This window comes from Podarcis erhardii, assembly GCF_964252035.2.
Source record: "Podarcis erhardii genome assembly, chromosome: 9".
Lineage (NCBI taxonomy): Eukaryota > Metazoa > Chordata > Lepidosauria > Squamata > Lacertidae > Podarcis > Podarcis erhardii.
In genome coordinates this window covers 59,338,135-59,354,641 of record NC_138512.1, presented here as the reverse complement: position 1 = coordinate 59,354,641, position 16,507 = coordinate 59,338,135, and the positions used below count along the sequence as shown (strand labels likewise).

Sequence of the window (16,507 nt, the reverse complement as noted above, 5' to 3'; positions counted from 1 at the left end):
GATACTGCAGTCCCAGCCAGCATGACCAATGGTTATAGATGGTGTGAGGGGTAACTGAACAATATCTGCAGAGTCACACGTTCTCCACCTGCTGAGTTACAGACTCTCAAAACCTTTTTCCTAACATGTTATGCAAAAACCTTTGTATTTAGGCTGGCTTCTTCAGATAGGTAATTCCTCCCCCCCCCCATTCCCACATCTTTGTTTTATGTGCTGCACCTGTCTCTGATTTTATTATATTATTTCCATTTTTTATACTATATTTATAGAACATATTTGTATTCATAGTTGATTTTAATTGTTAGCTGCCCCAAGTGGTATGTGAGTGCTAGAAAGGGTGGCAAATAATTGTTTGTATTGATATCAAATAAATAAATCACTACTTCTCAGCCACAATCTGTCAATGTCTCAGCCATTTTATTTGCTATATGAATGTCATTACCTTCTGCTGTTTATGAACTGCAATTTTTAAAGGCTCCCAATTCTCCAACTGTATTAGAAACTGGCAGTTATGAACAGATACTACAGACAACACTCATTAAAATATGACACACCCGCAGGCATTTTTAACCTCTGCACTCCCTTATAGCGTTGTCATATTTTAGCCAGTATCCAATCTGTTATTTGTCCTAACTTGGTACTCTTTTCCCCTATAATGCACAACGTGAGTGATGGGAAGTCCTTTGGTTTTGTCTCCTCCTTTTCAAGAACACATACAAACTAACAACCTATGGCATTGCACACTAGCTTCCAGTCTTTGATCATTGTATTTGGTTGTAAGGATACCATGCACAAGATGAAACTATGTATGAGTTAAGAGAGAAGCAGCAGTCTTTGATAATTAATATTTTGCACAACAGAGCTGCTGTGCACATTGCCAGCTGTAGAAAAACATGGGGGTAGCATCTATTATGGCACCTGCCCGTGCACATGTGAAAAATTAAAGCACTGCCATAAGGGGGATAATGAGCAAAGTGTTGGTTGTAGCAAACCTAGGAGACGCTGTAGCACACAATGCAGAAGACGTGAGCAAGATCAGCAACATAAAAGTTTTGAGCTCCAAGGATGGTTCTAGAACATATCAAAAGGTTCAAGACCCAACCATTATTTTGGGGACTTAACAAAGCTTACAGAAAACAGGCTTACATTAGCCAAACATCTGCAGTCAGGATTCTAACAAAATAGCTTATCGAGCCCAGTGAGGTCATAAGCATATCTCAGGAGTGTGTGCTCTCTATCTCTCAAACACAGTATCTTACAAATCACCCACACCCCCCAAAAGCACATATTTTGGCACCATTGCATTTTTTATTCAGATATCACCTTAAAATATCATTATCATTATTATCTACTACAACAGTTGCTGCTGTCGCTGTTGTCACTGTTACAGCTTTTATTAAATCAAGCCAGTAGCTTTATCAGGAGATATGGGGCTGTCTGGAAATGATGGAAGAACACGCCTGGATAATCTGTTTCCCTTGGATAATCTGTCCCTGGGTGGCCCAGGAGCTTCTTACAAGCACATGTAACATGGAACTTTATAAAGTTTTAGCTAGAAAAAAATAAGGTTCCATCGACAGGGGCAGAACAGACTGGCGTGCAAATTCTGTAAACTTGTCATGCAGCTGGACTCCTAATCCCTTCTCGTATTGTTTACAACATCAAAACAAACAGCTTAGATTTAAATGCATTTGTTTTGAAAAAGTAAAACCATTTCCCGTTACAACATTGTAGAGATGCAGGCAAAACAGATGGGCAGCCCATCAGAGTAGATGGGACCTCACATTTAATTAGAAGTACATCTGCACAGGATTCGGTCTAGATTGCATTCATGAGATCAAATGCTAAACAACATTTGGTATATATTTAGGGGTTATTTGGACATGTGCATCCTACCATATGATGATTCAGCCACATTGTTTAAATTAATGGGAGTGTGCAGTGCTCTAACTGGCCCCTCTTGCTCTTATCCCCTAGATGTTTCTGTCTCCCATAGAAGACTTTGGTGCAACAAAGTGAAACTGTGCTAAAGATCTGAGCACCAAGGCAGCCACTGCACCACTGGACAAGGTTGAGATGCTTAAAATGCTATTCTGCATGCTCACACCTCTGCTGAGATTGAAAGGACAATTTTAAGCATGCCACATAATATTCATTCAGTTAAGGTTTTTTTGTGGGGAGTCATTTTTCCAATGAAAAACATGGCTTTAAGGGGGGGGGGGGACAAGATAGAAGTGCATAATGCTAAAATAAAGGTAAAGGGACCCCTGACCATTAGGTCCAGTCGTGACCGACTCTGGGGTTGCGGCGCTCATCTCGCTTTATTGGCCAAGGGAGCCGGTGTACAGCTTCCAAGTCATGTGGCCAGCATGACTAAGCCGCTTCTGGCAAACCAGAGCATCGCACGGAAATGCCGTTTACCTTCCCGCCAGAGCGGTACCTATTTATCTACTTGCACTGTGACGTGCTTTCGAACTGCTAGGTTGGCAGGAGCAATGGTAAAATACTTACTGCTTAATCTTCAAGATTCTAGAACAGAGGAGAAGTGGGGGAGGAGAAAGATCATGAGCCAAATGTCTGGACAGAAAGCACTTACTAGCTTTAAAGGTTTCTGCACAAGGTGTGCCAACTGTTCCGATCACATTTTCGTACAAAAACTCTGTACTACGTTAACATCCTATGCAGGAACAAAACTGAACTAAGCAACATGGAACATGTTTTATTTAGTACTGATTTATTAAAAGAGCAGCATTCACCCCAATTCTAGCTTATCAAGAAGGATAGAAAATAACTTCTTGCCAACTGCAGCATTAAGCAGAGAGAACACACCTTGCTTTTATCCCCTCTCCCTTTGGCATTACTAGATAGCTCAGGTATTGACTGACAAAGGTGTGCCCTAATCAATAACACTCTCTTTGGTCCTTTACCAGGAGCAAAGTACATTGTGTGAATTTGTGGGGATCAAATGCAGTCATTTCAGTTTAAATAAGTATCCTTTCTTCATTGGGAAGTTGATAACAGGATAAAAGAATACGAAATGGCCATGTTTGGATGCCGCAGTCATCTTTAAGCATAGTAACCATAATTATAATTCAGTGCAGGAGTAGCCAATGTGATGCCCTTCATCTGCTGTTGGATTACAACTTCCCATCACCCTCAACCATTTGCCGTGATGGCTGGGACTGATGGATGCTGTATTTAAACAACATCTGGATGGCACTACATTGGCTACCACCGATTTAATGAGATGCGAACAAGCCACAGCAAGCCTCAGGGTCAGAAGTTTCTCCCCTCCTCCTCCTCTGGCACAGCCAAAAGGGTTTTGCAGCTTTTACTTCCATTTTCCAGTAACAACATTTTACATATTACCCTAACATATTACCCTAAACTGTGGTTGATCTTAACTAGGTAAAGGTAAAGAACCCCTGAGTGGTTAAGTCCAGTCAAAGGTGACCACAGGGTGCGGCATTCATCTCACTTTTCAGGCTGAGGGAGCTGGGGTTTGGCCACAGACAGTTTTCTGGGTCATGTGGCCAGCATGACTAAACCATTTCTGGGCAACAGAACACTGACGGAATTCTATATAGAATTCTCTACAATTCTATGAAATAAAAAATAGACAAACTAATTTTCCCAAATTGGTTCCTGCAATCAAAGGCAGGCAAAAGGTCAGGTGACCATGGAATGACCCCAGGCATAGTGAAATAGGATGGGGGATCAGAAGGAGTGAGCATGCCATTGCTTTACGAAGACACAGTACAAATACATGCTGTTTTCCCTCTTAGAAGTACAGCTAATTGTACATGTGGATATAAGAGAGAGGGGAAAAGAGGCCGTTTAGTTCCCCCAAAACTCTGGTGATCTCTTTATATCGTGCCATGTTAAATGTTTTAAGGCATTCTAAATGCACTATGACTAATTCATGTCATTCACCCAAGAATGAAAAGCGGGGATAACTGGACAGCTTCAAAAGGCTGAATTGGCCAGGTTCACTTCTGAACAAGTGACACCCCCACACACCTAAGCCTAGGGACCAGCCACCTGGGGCTGCTTTGTGAACACTGAAACATAAAAATGAATAATGTTGCATGGCATGGAAAACTACAACTTATAAGCGTACAGAGCCCATTATGACATATACGCTAGCAGCTACATCACTCAAATCAGGGCGCTCGCAACACTGGCTGCATTTTCTTTTTCCCATCCCTTGAGACTGTGCTATTTTGGCACCATTAGTGTCACACTGAAATGTTCAAGCTGATGTCTAGTTATTAAAGCACGCAGCCCAGTTCAATTAGTGAGCTACACTTCTAGAATTGAACTATTTATTTGTTTCTATTAAGTTTGTATACCACCCTTCATCCAAAGGGCAGCTGACAACATAAAAATACAAAGTGATTTGTACATAGTAAAAGGAACACAAACCAATAACCGCCCTCCCACAAACACACTTAAAAGACCACAAAATGTTAATTAACCCTGCTTATAGAGAATGGTTTTGTCCTGGCACCTAAAGATATGTAGGGACGTGAGTGGTGCGGTGGGTTAAACCACAGAGCCTAGGATTTGCCGATCTGAAGGTCGGCAGTTTGAATCCCCGCGACGGGGTGAGCTCCCGTCGCTCGGTCCCTGCTCCTGGCAACCTAGCAGTTTGAAAGCACATCAAAGTGCAAGTAGATAAATAGGTACCGCACCGGTGGGAAGGTAAACAGCGTTTCCATGTGCTGCTCTGGTTCACCAGAAGTGGCTTAGTCATGCTGGCCACATGACCCAGAAGCTGTACGCCGCCTCCCTCGGCCAGTAAAGTGAGATGAGCGCCACAACCCCAGAGTCGGCCACGACTGGACCTAATGGTCAGGGGTCCCTTTACCTTTACCTTTAAAGATACGTAAAGAAGGTGCCAGGCAAGCCTCCCAGGGGAGAGGACTAGGGCTGATGAGACTTTTACTTCAGCAACATCTGGTGGGTCATAGGCATCTCATACTTGTCCTAGAGTATCTGATTTCATCTGTTTACTTTGTTTTTATTTAGTACGAAAGGTAAACGCCTTGAAGCTGCAAAGCATGCCTGCTATTGCATTTGCAATTGGCATCTATTTTTTGTTACTATTAAAACTGGAGGCAACTATCCCTGCTACAGATCAGGGGTGGCAAATGTGATCCAGATGTTTTGGATTACATCTCCCATCAGCCTGAGACAGCATGGCCAATGACAGAAGATGGGAACCATAGTCCAAAATATCCAGAGCACATTACCTTGGCTATGTTGGCCTTAAACCAGGATGAGCCAAGCATAACATCCTCAGCTTGCTAGGAGACCTAACACCACCCATTATCTCTCACCAGTGTGGTGAGAGCCAGTGTGGTGTAGTGGTTAAGAGTGATAGACTTGTAATCTGGGGAACCGGGTTTGTGTCTCCGTTCCTCCACATGCAGCTGCTTGGGCTAGTCACACTTCTCTGAAGTCTCTCAGCCCCACTCACCTCACAGAGTGTTTGTTGTGGGGGAGGAAGGGAAAGGAGAATGTTAGCCGCTTTGAGGCTCCTTTGGGTAGTGATAAAGCGGGATATCAAATCCAAACTCTTCTCTTCTCCTTCACCCTAACCTACCTCACAGGGTTGGTGTGAGGATAAGGAGAGGGGGAGAAGAACACACCAGCCTGAACTCTTTACAAGGAAAAAGAACTAACATGCAGCCAATAAATAAAAATATTACAGCATACCTCTGACTCTCTTCTTTCAACAAGATTGGCAATACGTTTTCTACAGACTCTGCCTTTTCCCATTTGGTAAATGCCCTTTACTTCTGCTTAAACCCCTGGTGTTTACACTGAAGCTACAAGTATTTATTCCGCTCTTCCACATCCTATAGCTTCTGTGTTCCCAGACAACATTTTCATGAAAACAAACACTGCTAATTTATGCATGCTTAAATATTTGTGAATAGTGTAGCAAACTTTTTTTATATAAACTATATCCTGCCCTTCAAACTAAATATTTACAAGGCAGTATACAATATGAAGAAGCAATAAGGTTTTTTAAAAAGCCTTTTAAAAAGCAATTCCAGAATGACAGCAGAATAAGGCAGAAGATAAATTTGCAGCACCAAAACTGTATCAGAGGTGGTAGCCACCTAGTGCTGAAAGGGTATCAAAGATCACATCCACACTATGCATTATCAGCATTTATTTTCCCAAAGAACCCTGGGAACTGTATTTTCATCCTCATAGGCCTATGAATCCCAGCACCCTTCTTGAACTATAGTTACTATGATGGCATCTTTGTGTACAATGTAATGCAGTAGGGCTGATATAGAGCTTACTGCGGCCAGTCTTTCCCTGTTCAGTGCCAGATGAGGCTGGGACAAGTATTTCTATACCACTGAAGCCACTTTGTCCAATGACAAAGCTGGAGTTATGTGTACCCATAGACCAGGGAGGGGAACTTTGGGTAACATTTGCTTCCAGACAACCAGACACTGGCTACTTGCCAGTGGTGGGCGGGGCCAGAGAAAGAAGTGGGTGGAGATAATAGCTACAGGAAATAAACAAAAGGAGCTCATACTGTGATTACAGATCTTATAAGCATACACCATGAAGTTAGGAAAATGCAATTTTTTAAAAAAAAACCCAACCTTTGTTTCTCAGTATTAAGTACTCTATTTAAAAAGGGTAAGTACAAGCGAAGCTGGTTTTATTAACCTCTGAAAGCAAGTGTCTTTGAGTTGTGTACTTTAAAATATTTACAAGAAGCTATTCAAATGGTTTTTAGTGGCAGCCAAAAAGGTTTAAAATAGTAATGATAAAATGTAGCAATCCAGTGGTTTAGCAACAATTCCAAACACTCAGTACTGAAATGCTGGTGGGGAAAATCTCTTCTTCTTCAACTTGCTTTCATTTAAACTCACATACCACAGAATGTTGAAGCACATGGAAGTGCAGGAATGGGCTTCGCTAAAAGCTAGCCGTGCTCCTTTCCATGTGTGCTAGAGTCCACATTGGAGGGATGCAAACATGCAACTGCTGTCTAAAACAGCTAGGCCATGGTGACTAACCACCCACTATCAAATTGGGAGTGCTTGCCATGAGCATTGAGGCAATCCTGCTGGAAGTCTCCTGCTCCACATTCCTAGGTGACTTGGAGACAAGCTACATGCTGCCTTGAGCCATGACCTTTGAATGCTTTGCCAGTCAAGTGGGTCAGCTATCATGGGAGAAACCATTTTCAGAAATTCTCCCCCACTTTGCAGAAGTGAGACATAGCATTTTCAGAAGCAGACAGGCATCTGTGGCCTTCCAGATGTTGCTGGACTCCAAACTCCCATCAGCCCAAAACAGAATGCCATCAGTGCTCAGAAATCAGGGGAGTTGCAGTCCAACAACATTTGGAGAGCCACAAGAAGCCATAATACATAGTAGCCAAAGAGAATGACATGGGACACAGGTGGCCACAGAGCCTAGGACTTGCTGATCTGAAGGTCAGCGGTTTGAATCCCCGCGACAGGGTGAGCTCCGGTTGCTCAGTCCCTGCTCTTGCCAACCTAGCAGTTCAAAAGCACGTCAAAGTGCAAGTAGATAAATAGGTACCGCTCTGGTGGGAAGGTAAACGGCGTTTCCGTGTGCTGCTCTGGTTCACCAGAAGCAGCTTAGTCATGCTGGCCACATGACCTGGAAGCTGTACGCCGGCTCCCTCACCCAATAAAGCGAGATGAGCGCTGCAACCCCAGAGTCGGCCACGACTGGACCTAATGGTCAGGGGCCCCTTTACCTTTACGAAGACTGACAGTGGGGAAGGAAGCCATGAGATGGAATCTGGCCCATCAGCCCTCCTCCTGCACCTTACCTGTGAGCTCAGTTTGCATCAGTGAGCATCTCTGAATTTATCCTTGAGAGATAACTTAATTCAGCCTGGGAGGCAGGTACTGCTCTGGCCAAGATCAACAGGGTCTCAGAGCTCCTTTCCAGCAGTGTCATTATGCTACCTACTCAGAAAAACACAATGAGCAAATTGTCTGAGGAGAATCCAATCCCCTCTGCCCAGCTAAAGATGTTAGCAGACAACCCTCTCACTGCAGACAAAGAGGAATCCTCTGCTTTCACAGCAGCAAAGGGCATGTGCCAATAGAGGAATGTTGCATAGTTACAAACGGATGCAGGAAAGGGCAGGGTGGGTCAGGGACAAAAGGAATTCAACTGGGAGGACAGATATGGGCTTGTGGCCCACCTACCTTATTCATTCCCAAGCATCACCCCAGGGATTATTCTATATCCAAAAGCCTTTTGTTGATTTTTTGTTGTTGTCGGGGAGTGTGTGAAGGGTGAAGTGTCTAACTGACTGCTTAGCTATTATTACTGTAATCTGCAAAACACTTAATAATTTAGGCTGCAATGTTTAACTCAATTAACTGGTTAGATTAAATCACTGAAAGGCAAACTTTAAACAACATATTAGTTGATTAGGCAAATTATGTTAACATTAAGTGATTATAAAAACTGCAGTGGCAGTTAGTTTTTTTTTTTTTAAAAAAAAGCTTTGTGCAAATTAAGAACCATCATCGCTTTCACCAGATCCCCAACAGATATCAGTGTTATATGGCTCTTAAAGGATTTATATGCACTAACAACACTATCCTATGCCTGTCTATTCAGAAGTAAATCCCATTGAATTCAATGGGGCTTACTCACAGATACATCCCTGAATACAGAATTGCGGTCTCAGAAGCAGGAAGAAAAAAGTTTTCTGGCCTCTTTATGCTTGCCCTTGATCAGTAAAATTATTTCATTCATAATAGATATTACAGAGAATTGTATTAGTGTTCCCTTTAATGGTCCTTTCCTAAATTTTAGGCAGCTGTCGGAAACTAATCCTGAAATTCATTCGGAATTAAATGATATAGATCCACTCTAAAGTTTCACCAAGATGATCCACAACAGAGTGGCACAGGTGTCCTCAATACCACTTGGAACTACCAAGCCTATGCACACTCCTATTGAATGGAGAATTTCAGTTAAAATTCATTAGCAAACCCATAATCTATGGAGGCTTTCTTTTTAATTAAATCTACTTTGGATTCAGAAATGAAAAGGGAATGTTAAAGGTTCTTCTGTGAATCCCACATCAAGTATTTGATATAAAATGAAGCATAAACTAATTCCCCAAGGCTTTCTCCTTTTGTCAGTCGCACAACTATGATGCAATGTGTTTTCTATAGTGCTATTCTTAGCACATGCTACCTCCATCTCTTCTTGAGTTTGCTGGCCTCCTAATTCCCCCTTTTAAATGTCCGAAGCAAAGCATATAGCATACTGCAACAGACTAAGTAAATAAAGCAATCCTATTATGTGCCATGACTTCTCTACACAATGCCTCTGTTTTGATGCCACACAAAATGGCATTTGTCATATTGCTTAATTAATGAGGACGCATAATGTGTTTCCTTCTGGAAGAAATAAAGGAGAACTGACTCTCTCTTCTAGATGCAGCTGATCAAAGGACGAACAAGCACAAACACTAAAAGCCTGGAGGAAACTTTTCTTTCAGCTGCAGCCCCTATCCATTCAGAAAGGAGACTGCAACTTCTTTTAAAAGCAATTAAAAACATGAATTCAGGCCATTAATAAAAGTCACTTCGGAAAGATCAGGACATGGGTCTGAAACTTTTTAAAAAAATGCTCAAGGCAAAGTGTTTCATCCTTGCTTTTAAAACAAATCTTTAAAACAGAACTGGTGGCATAAGAGTAATGTGTGTCATTTGTGAGCCGACAGTTCTAAAATGTCGTCAGTGTTAGTTGCCATCCATTAAGCGTCTTTTAAATGGTAATAGTCACATAAATAAAATTCCATTCTGGGTATTAGATGCTGCTGCCTTCTCGCTAAGCTACCAGTGAACCCTTCTCTCATTACAGACCTGAAGACAGTAAAAAGGGAGGGGTATGTGTGTCCTTATGAACTTTGCTCTTCCCCTTATTAAACGCCACTGAAACACTGCCAAGATGCTGTTTTGACACGGCTGCAGTGCCAATTATACAAAAGATACAGACGACTGTACAGCAAGCCGTTGTTCTGGGAGCAAGCAGGAGCAGACTCTGGAACAGAACAACTGCAGCCGTGCGTGTCCATATTACTTTAAGGCACCAGGGCTGCCTAGATCCTTTTAACAAGGTTTTAGTAAGTAGGTCAGCTGTCACCTGTGACAGAGTTCAAACTACTCACTGGAGGAACATATTATCTATGGTATCCCAGTATCATTTTTCAGCAGCTGAGTTTGGAATCTTTTGCGCCTTCAGAATCTCCTGGTATATTTTTCAGCTAAGGGCTTCAGACCTTTTTCTGGGTGTAGGTGAGGACAGACAGCAGAAATGCTTGATCTCACAACATGGCTTTAAAAAACAAACAAAACAAAACACGAATTGACTGTCATTTGGATTTTTAATTAGCTGCCTTTTCAATGTGCCAAAGTAAAATGTACCTAGTGCTTTAGCAGTCAAAAGAGAATCCTGAATTTACTCATAGCTGGACTGAGTCTTGTTCCCCTTTATTTTCAATTAAGGTGATGATAATTTGAGCCCCAAAATGCTTTCGTTTACGCACCCACCCAAAATAATTAAATGATGTATATGAAATACAATTGTCTCACTAGGCTATCAATAAGCATTCTAGCAGCTTTTTGCAGCTGTCTAAGAGCAGCAGTCCATTTTGCAGACGGTTCCTCCGATTTGGGAACAAGGAGAAGGAACAGTATTAATCAGCCAAGAAGCTAAGTATTTTTTTTAAAAAAAAAATCTGTTGCCCAAATTTATGTATAGCTAAAGTGCTGACTACATTATTAACTGAGCAGAAAGCTAAGATAGTTACATTTTCAAATTAGTCTTTGTTGCTGAATAAACAGGCTTCTGTATGAGATGGGGGTGGCTTTCCCCTTTTCTGAACCCTCAACTCAACACTGTAATGACAGCTGGAGACAGGTTTGTTGTTGATTAGATGATGTCACCTTCAGGAATCCCCCAAGCGCTGCCAGCAAAGCAACTTCACTTGAGTAGTGGCTTGAGCTAAAAATAGGCACCTCAGGAACAAGTTAAGGAACTTGGGATGAAGTGAAGCAGGAAACCAAACTGAATTCAGTTTAGCTGTACCACTTTGCTCTGGCGAAATGTGCACATAAATGCAGCAGATGAAACATGCACGCAACATTGGATGCTATCATCTGAAGGGGCATATATATGATAGATAACTAATGGGATTAAAAAATGCATGTCTTGGTTTGTCTCAAGTCCATTGGTAAGAAATGGGTCTTTAAATGCAACTCATTGTGAATTGGCTAGAACAGTCTGAAGGCCCCAACTGCTGTTCTCTGCATCCGAGGAGCCAGTTTGCATTATGTGGAGCAATGAACGAGGGAAGGCATAAGCAGCAGCATTTGGACAAGCCCTCTTCAAAAAAAGATCTAAAGTAGGTATGAATGCAAAACAAATCTTATTCTGTCTGGAGTATTTATCTCTGTCTTAATAGCCCCTGTGAGGAAAGTAAGTAAAGGTAAAGGGACCCCTGACCATTAGGTCCAGTCGTGACCGACTCTGGGGTTGCGGCGCTCATCTTGCTTTATTGGCTGAGGGAGCCGGCGTACAGCTTCCGGGTCATGTGGCCAGCATGACTAAGCCGCTTCTGGCAAACCAGAGCAGTGCACGGAAATGCCGTTTACCTTCCTGCTGGAAGGTATTTTTATCTACTTCCACTTTGACATGCTTTCGAACTGCTAGGTTGGCAAGAGCTGGGACCGAGCAATGGGGGCTCCTAGGCTCTGTGGTTTAACCCACAGTGCCACCTGCGTCCCTAACTGAACTGCATTTGCTTTGGCCAGTTAGCACTTTTTAGACTCCCAAGATACCAAATTCAAAATTGTGATTATCTACCCAAATACCTTTTCAAAGCAACACAAGGTTGTAAAATGTGTTTGTTTTTTAAGGCCTAGCTTTAATGCTGGGCATTCAAACCTGCACCATGCAAAACAATGTCTTCGCTTCACAGAATTTCATGCAAATTCTTCCAAGTACTCATTTACAGCAGGGGATCCAATAAGGTGAAAAGTCAAACAAGGGCTTTCATTAGGTTTCATGGGTTTGCCCCAAAATTTGCATTGGGTCCTGAACAAATGGCTGTGCTATTCAGTTATAGCTAAGGTATAATACTGAACACATCTATGCTACTGTATATTTTCAAACATGGAAACTGGTCTCAAAGTAGCCAACATTTTTCCAAGAAGGATTTTGCATTGGATATTATTTTATTTTATTCATGAGTTGGGGTTTATTCCAGTATCTTCCCAGCCCTTAATCAAGAGGAAACACAAACATTTTAAAAACATTACTTTTATTATGACATCAACCTTGCCATATAAGGATAGGTACTGTTAAGTTGTGGGTGAACATATCAGACGACACAGCGATTCTTCAAACAGCTCTTGTTTATTCAGAGGCCAGAACAGAATTGAACTGAAGGGCTCAGTCAGCCTGCTTATACAGAGCTCCAGTACAATGTTACTGTAGCAACTTTCTAAAACTATCCAATCACTGAACGTCACTTTCGATCCTTCATTTGCATAACTATCTACAGTATCACCTGCTGGCCCAGGGTGAGAACTTCAGTACATAACAGGTAAGATGAGAAAGAAGCTTAAAGCTGGTACCTCAAAACAGTGAATTGCTAGACTGACAAATAGTCGAGAATGTGCTGTTGTGCTCAGGTCCTGCTCAAATGGATGTATACCAGCAGGGTTCATGTACCTCACCTCTTTGCCACAGCTTGCAGGTAGAAGAAATTGTTGGCCTGGTGCTTGCTGCTCTACAGCACCACCCTAATAATGGCTAAGATGTATACTGCAGTGCCTGGTCAGCCAAGTGGCTCTACTAGCATTATATCCCTTCGGGAACATCTTGCCTTGTATCCCGCCCCCCCCCCCTGCCCAGTCACTTCAATCATTGGGAGAGACACTCTTAGTAGTGCCATAATTAGCTGAGCAAATTCTTTTTTATTTAATTTTGCATCAATAAAATTATTGGACAATCGCCCTGACAAAGAGAGCAAGGAATGAGTTTGTATACCAAGGGAATTATGAATCAATGCTTTTAAAAGTATCTTTTTAATCTTCTGGACATTAAACTACTAAAAGCCTGCAACATTCTGGCTGGTAATTGTGTATTCCGTTTCAGAAGAGAAGGAAGAAAACAAATGCAGATGGTTTTAAGGAATCACAACCTACTTCCACAGGGACAGAACACCATGCTGGAACACTCAGCTGTTTTTCCTTAGCAGGCATGGAAAAGGAAGATCAGAGGAAGGCTGAGTGAGGAAATAGTGGTTTATCCATTTCTTGAGCACCACTCCTTCTCAATACTATCTATACTATCACACAGCAATGGTCTTGTGATGAATAGTTTTAAGCATGTCCATAATCAAACTATTTTGGTTGTTCCTAAATCTCTCTGCTCACAGCACCTGAGGCACCAAACAGAATCAGTTTAAGCCATAGTTCCTTGCCTTAGTGACCCAGTTCAGATGTTCACACCCCAGCTTGATAAACTTATTGAAGTAGGTTTAATATCCTAGTTAGCAAAATGCTATTAAGCTACAGTTCCTGGTTTTAATGTAACAGCTAACTATGGGTTAATTAATCTGGGATGTGGGCACTAAGGAAGAGAGGAAACATGAGGAGTGAGTGCATGTTTTTGTTGCTAGTTCCTGTCCTCTATAGTTTAGAAAACTGGGAATTTAATGTCCAAAGCAGGCCATTGTTTACCACTCATCACAATGGTCTGTGGTAGCAGACCTTAGATATCGGCCAGGAGAATCCAAAGAACCTCTTAAACTAATTCCGATGTTCAAGGATGTCTGCAGCTTATGTTGCTCAAGCAGTACTCATCTCCTATGGCAAAACAATCTGTGAGAGACAATGAGTTCTATTGTTTAAAGGGGCGGAGGGTGGGAATCAGACAGGTCACTAGGTTTGCTCACGTCAAAAGTAATTCTTTGGATCACATTCATAACTGCTAGCAACAAACCCAGATAATTAAGATCCATGGTTAGGGATTTCATCTGACTGAAGATGGCTAACTTTACAAGGCTGAAATCAGTAGGTGCCCCTGTAGAAAAGTGAAGCAGAGTTGTGGCAATGAAGAACCCAAGCATTTGCAGATATAAAACAGATTACTTCAGTGTGCATTGCACTGCACCATTTCACATTTGGCACAGACTTTTATGTATTCCAGCTTTTATGGGATCCTCCTGCAACTCTTCACAGCCTGCTCTGGATGAAACGATCTTGGATAATTGCGTATCATCTGCTAAATGTCACTGAAAGTTGATCTCTGCTTTTCTTCTCAACATTTTATTGTTGGGCAGTACATGTGCAAGCAACAGGTCTTGGATGAAAACATGGCATTTAACCTCTTTTCAGTCCAAGAGCATACTATTAATTTGATATTATATTTTTCTTACAAATCCATTGAAGTGCTTTCTATTTTTTTGCTTCACCGTAGTAAGAGTTTGTATAAGGAACTGCAAGAAAGACTTTCATTTAAGTTGATTATATTCACAGCATTGTCTTTATTTACAGGCTTGCTGACGACCTCAAACGGGCTCTTGCACCGAGTCATGACCCTCTCCTTTATAAGATGCAATAAGCTCTTGTTTTTGTCTACATGCATTATCACCACATCCTCTGTTTCTAATGTTCAGGCTTTGAATGCCATTGCTTATGTAGCCATCCAAGCACAAGAGAAAGATATCAACAGGCTTGGAAGAACTCCAAGGTTTGTACAAATCCAAGAAGCCTATAGGGGGAAATGCTGAGTAGAGGGGAGAGGAAGAGAACCAAAATGGTCCAATGAGGCCGAAGCATGCATTGTGGACATGGAAAGTTTAGGGGGGAGGGAGAGAGAAATGGAAAACTGGGAGGAAGGGGCAAAGGGAATGGAGAATCGTGAACAGGAGCACTTCATATGCCAACTTTTCCCCCAAGTCCCGATTGTTAACTATTTCCTATCACAATTTAAGAAGTACTATAGGGGAAACTCAGCCATCCTTTAACCATTTTGGAAACTTCTGGAATTCTTACAAAACTGAATGGAGATGAAACCACCTTTCATTTGCCCATCTTTATCTATATTCTAATTACGGGCTTGCAGTACATTTTGCAGTACCTGCAGGCTCAAATTTCATGCTTCGTGGTTGTTTCTCAATCCTGAAATTGCAGGCATGTACATTATGCATTCTTGGCATAACTGTTTACTGTGTCAATCAGTCACAATGGGTTGGAGGCAGGCAGGCAATCAAGCAGAGTAGACAGTCCAAAAGCAGCTCAATCTGTAACCTGAGCAATGAGTTTACCAGGCCAGATGCAACAGCTTCATTTTTATTTAAAAAACACACCAGGTGGCACCGTATTGGTCCTTTCTGTGACACCTGGTGCCTGCTGCATTGCTAGCTACAATACCATTCTCCATCTGCAGTGGAATGCAGCACAGCAGACAGAAAGCCAGCAGTTCTCTCCCCCAGCGACCTGGATTAACAGAGAATAAAGATGTCTGGAACTCATAGCACCCCCCATTTTGAGACCATTGCCATCTTTTGAGTAGGCCCAAACTTTCCTGGCTGACAAAGTTTATATGGCTTTGTTTTCACTGTTAAGAAGACTGTTAAACTATTTAAGCTACAGAAAATATATAGAAAAGTTATATGTTATATCTATCAAAATATCTAACTGAGTATGCTAACATAGACACAGTATTTTCATTACAGAAGTACTTTATAATCTCATCAATTCCGTAGTGTAGCATCATTTTAATATCCAAGTAACAGAACTATTTGCATAAGTGACTCGTCAAAAGCCCATTAACAGTGGATGCTGGTCTACTGAAATGATTGGGGCTTTGCCCCACCAACCTCAATCTGCCCTCAAGTCAGTTCCCCATCTTTTTGCCAGCTTACAACCAGCTCATATTTCTTCCTTTTTAGGCTTTGTGTTGCCCTTGCAAAACTCAGCAGGGAGGAGGATGGTGGGAGGCAAAACTAGAATTAGCTTCCTGCACTTTCCATTAGCTCTGGCTTCTCCTGCTGTTGCTTCCCCTTCCTTCCATACCACCAGCCATCAATAGCAAGGGCATATAGTTCAGCCTTTTGAAATGAGACAGCAGCAGAATGTATGTGTGCAGTGGGAGGGAAGAGCAGCAAGTATATGGTGTTTGAATGTGCCCTCATGTAAGAATCTCCTTGTAAATGTATTATTGCCTGTTTGGCAAAGGCTTTTCTAGGGTAGGGCTGGCTACTGCTTGGTCTTCCAGATGTTGTTGCAACCACTTCCACCATCCCTGGCCAGTGGGCATGCTACCTCAAACCAATGGAAGCTGGAGTCCAGCATCAGCATCCTCAACCCTGCTCTAGGCCCCCCAAGCCAGCAATATTCTCTGAACCACAACAGTGAATCTCTTTGTAAGGGGACAGTACTTTAGATCGGGC

General features: G+C 42.1%; 1 protein-coding gene and 1 long non-coding RNA gene across 5 annotated transcripts in view; both read right to left on the bottom strand.

Moving 5' to 3' along the window:
* Window positions 1-16,507, bottom strand: part of PPP3CA (protein phosphatase 3 catalytic subunit alpha) — a 192,898-nt gene that overhangs the window by 138,131 nt on the left and 38,260 nt on the right. The window lies entirely within an intron of this gene.
* The window catches only part of LOC309350493, a 32,736-nt gene continuing 21,057 nt past the window's right edge, over window positions 4,829-16,507 (bottom strand). Inside the window, exon 3 of the long non-coding RNA XR_014160434.1 lies at window positions 4,829-4,876. This is a non-coding gene — a long non-coding RNA (uncharacterized lncRNA). The remainder of the gene's footprint in view (window positions 4,877-16,507) is intronic.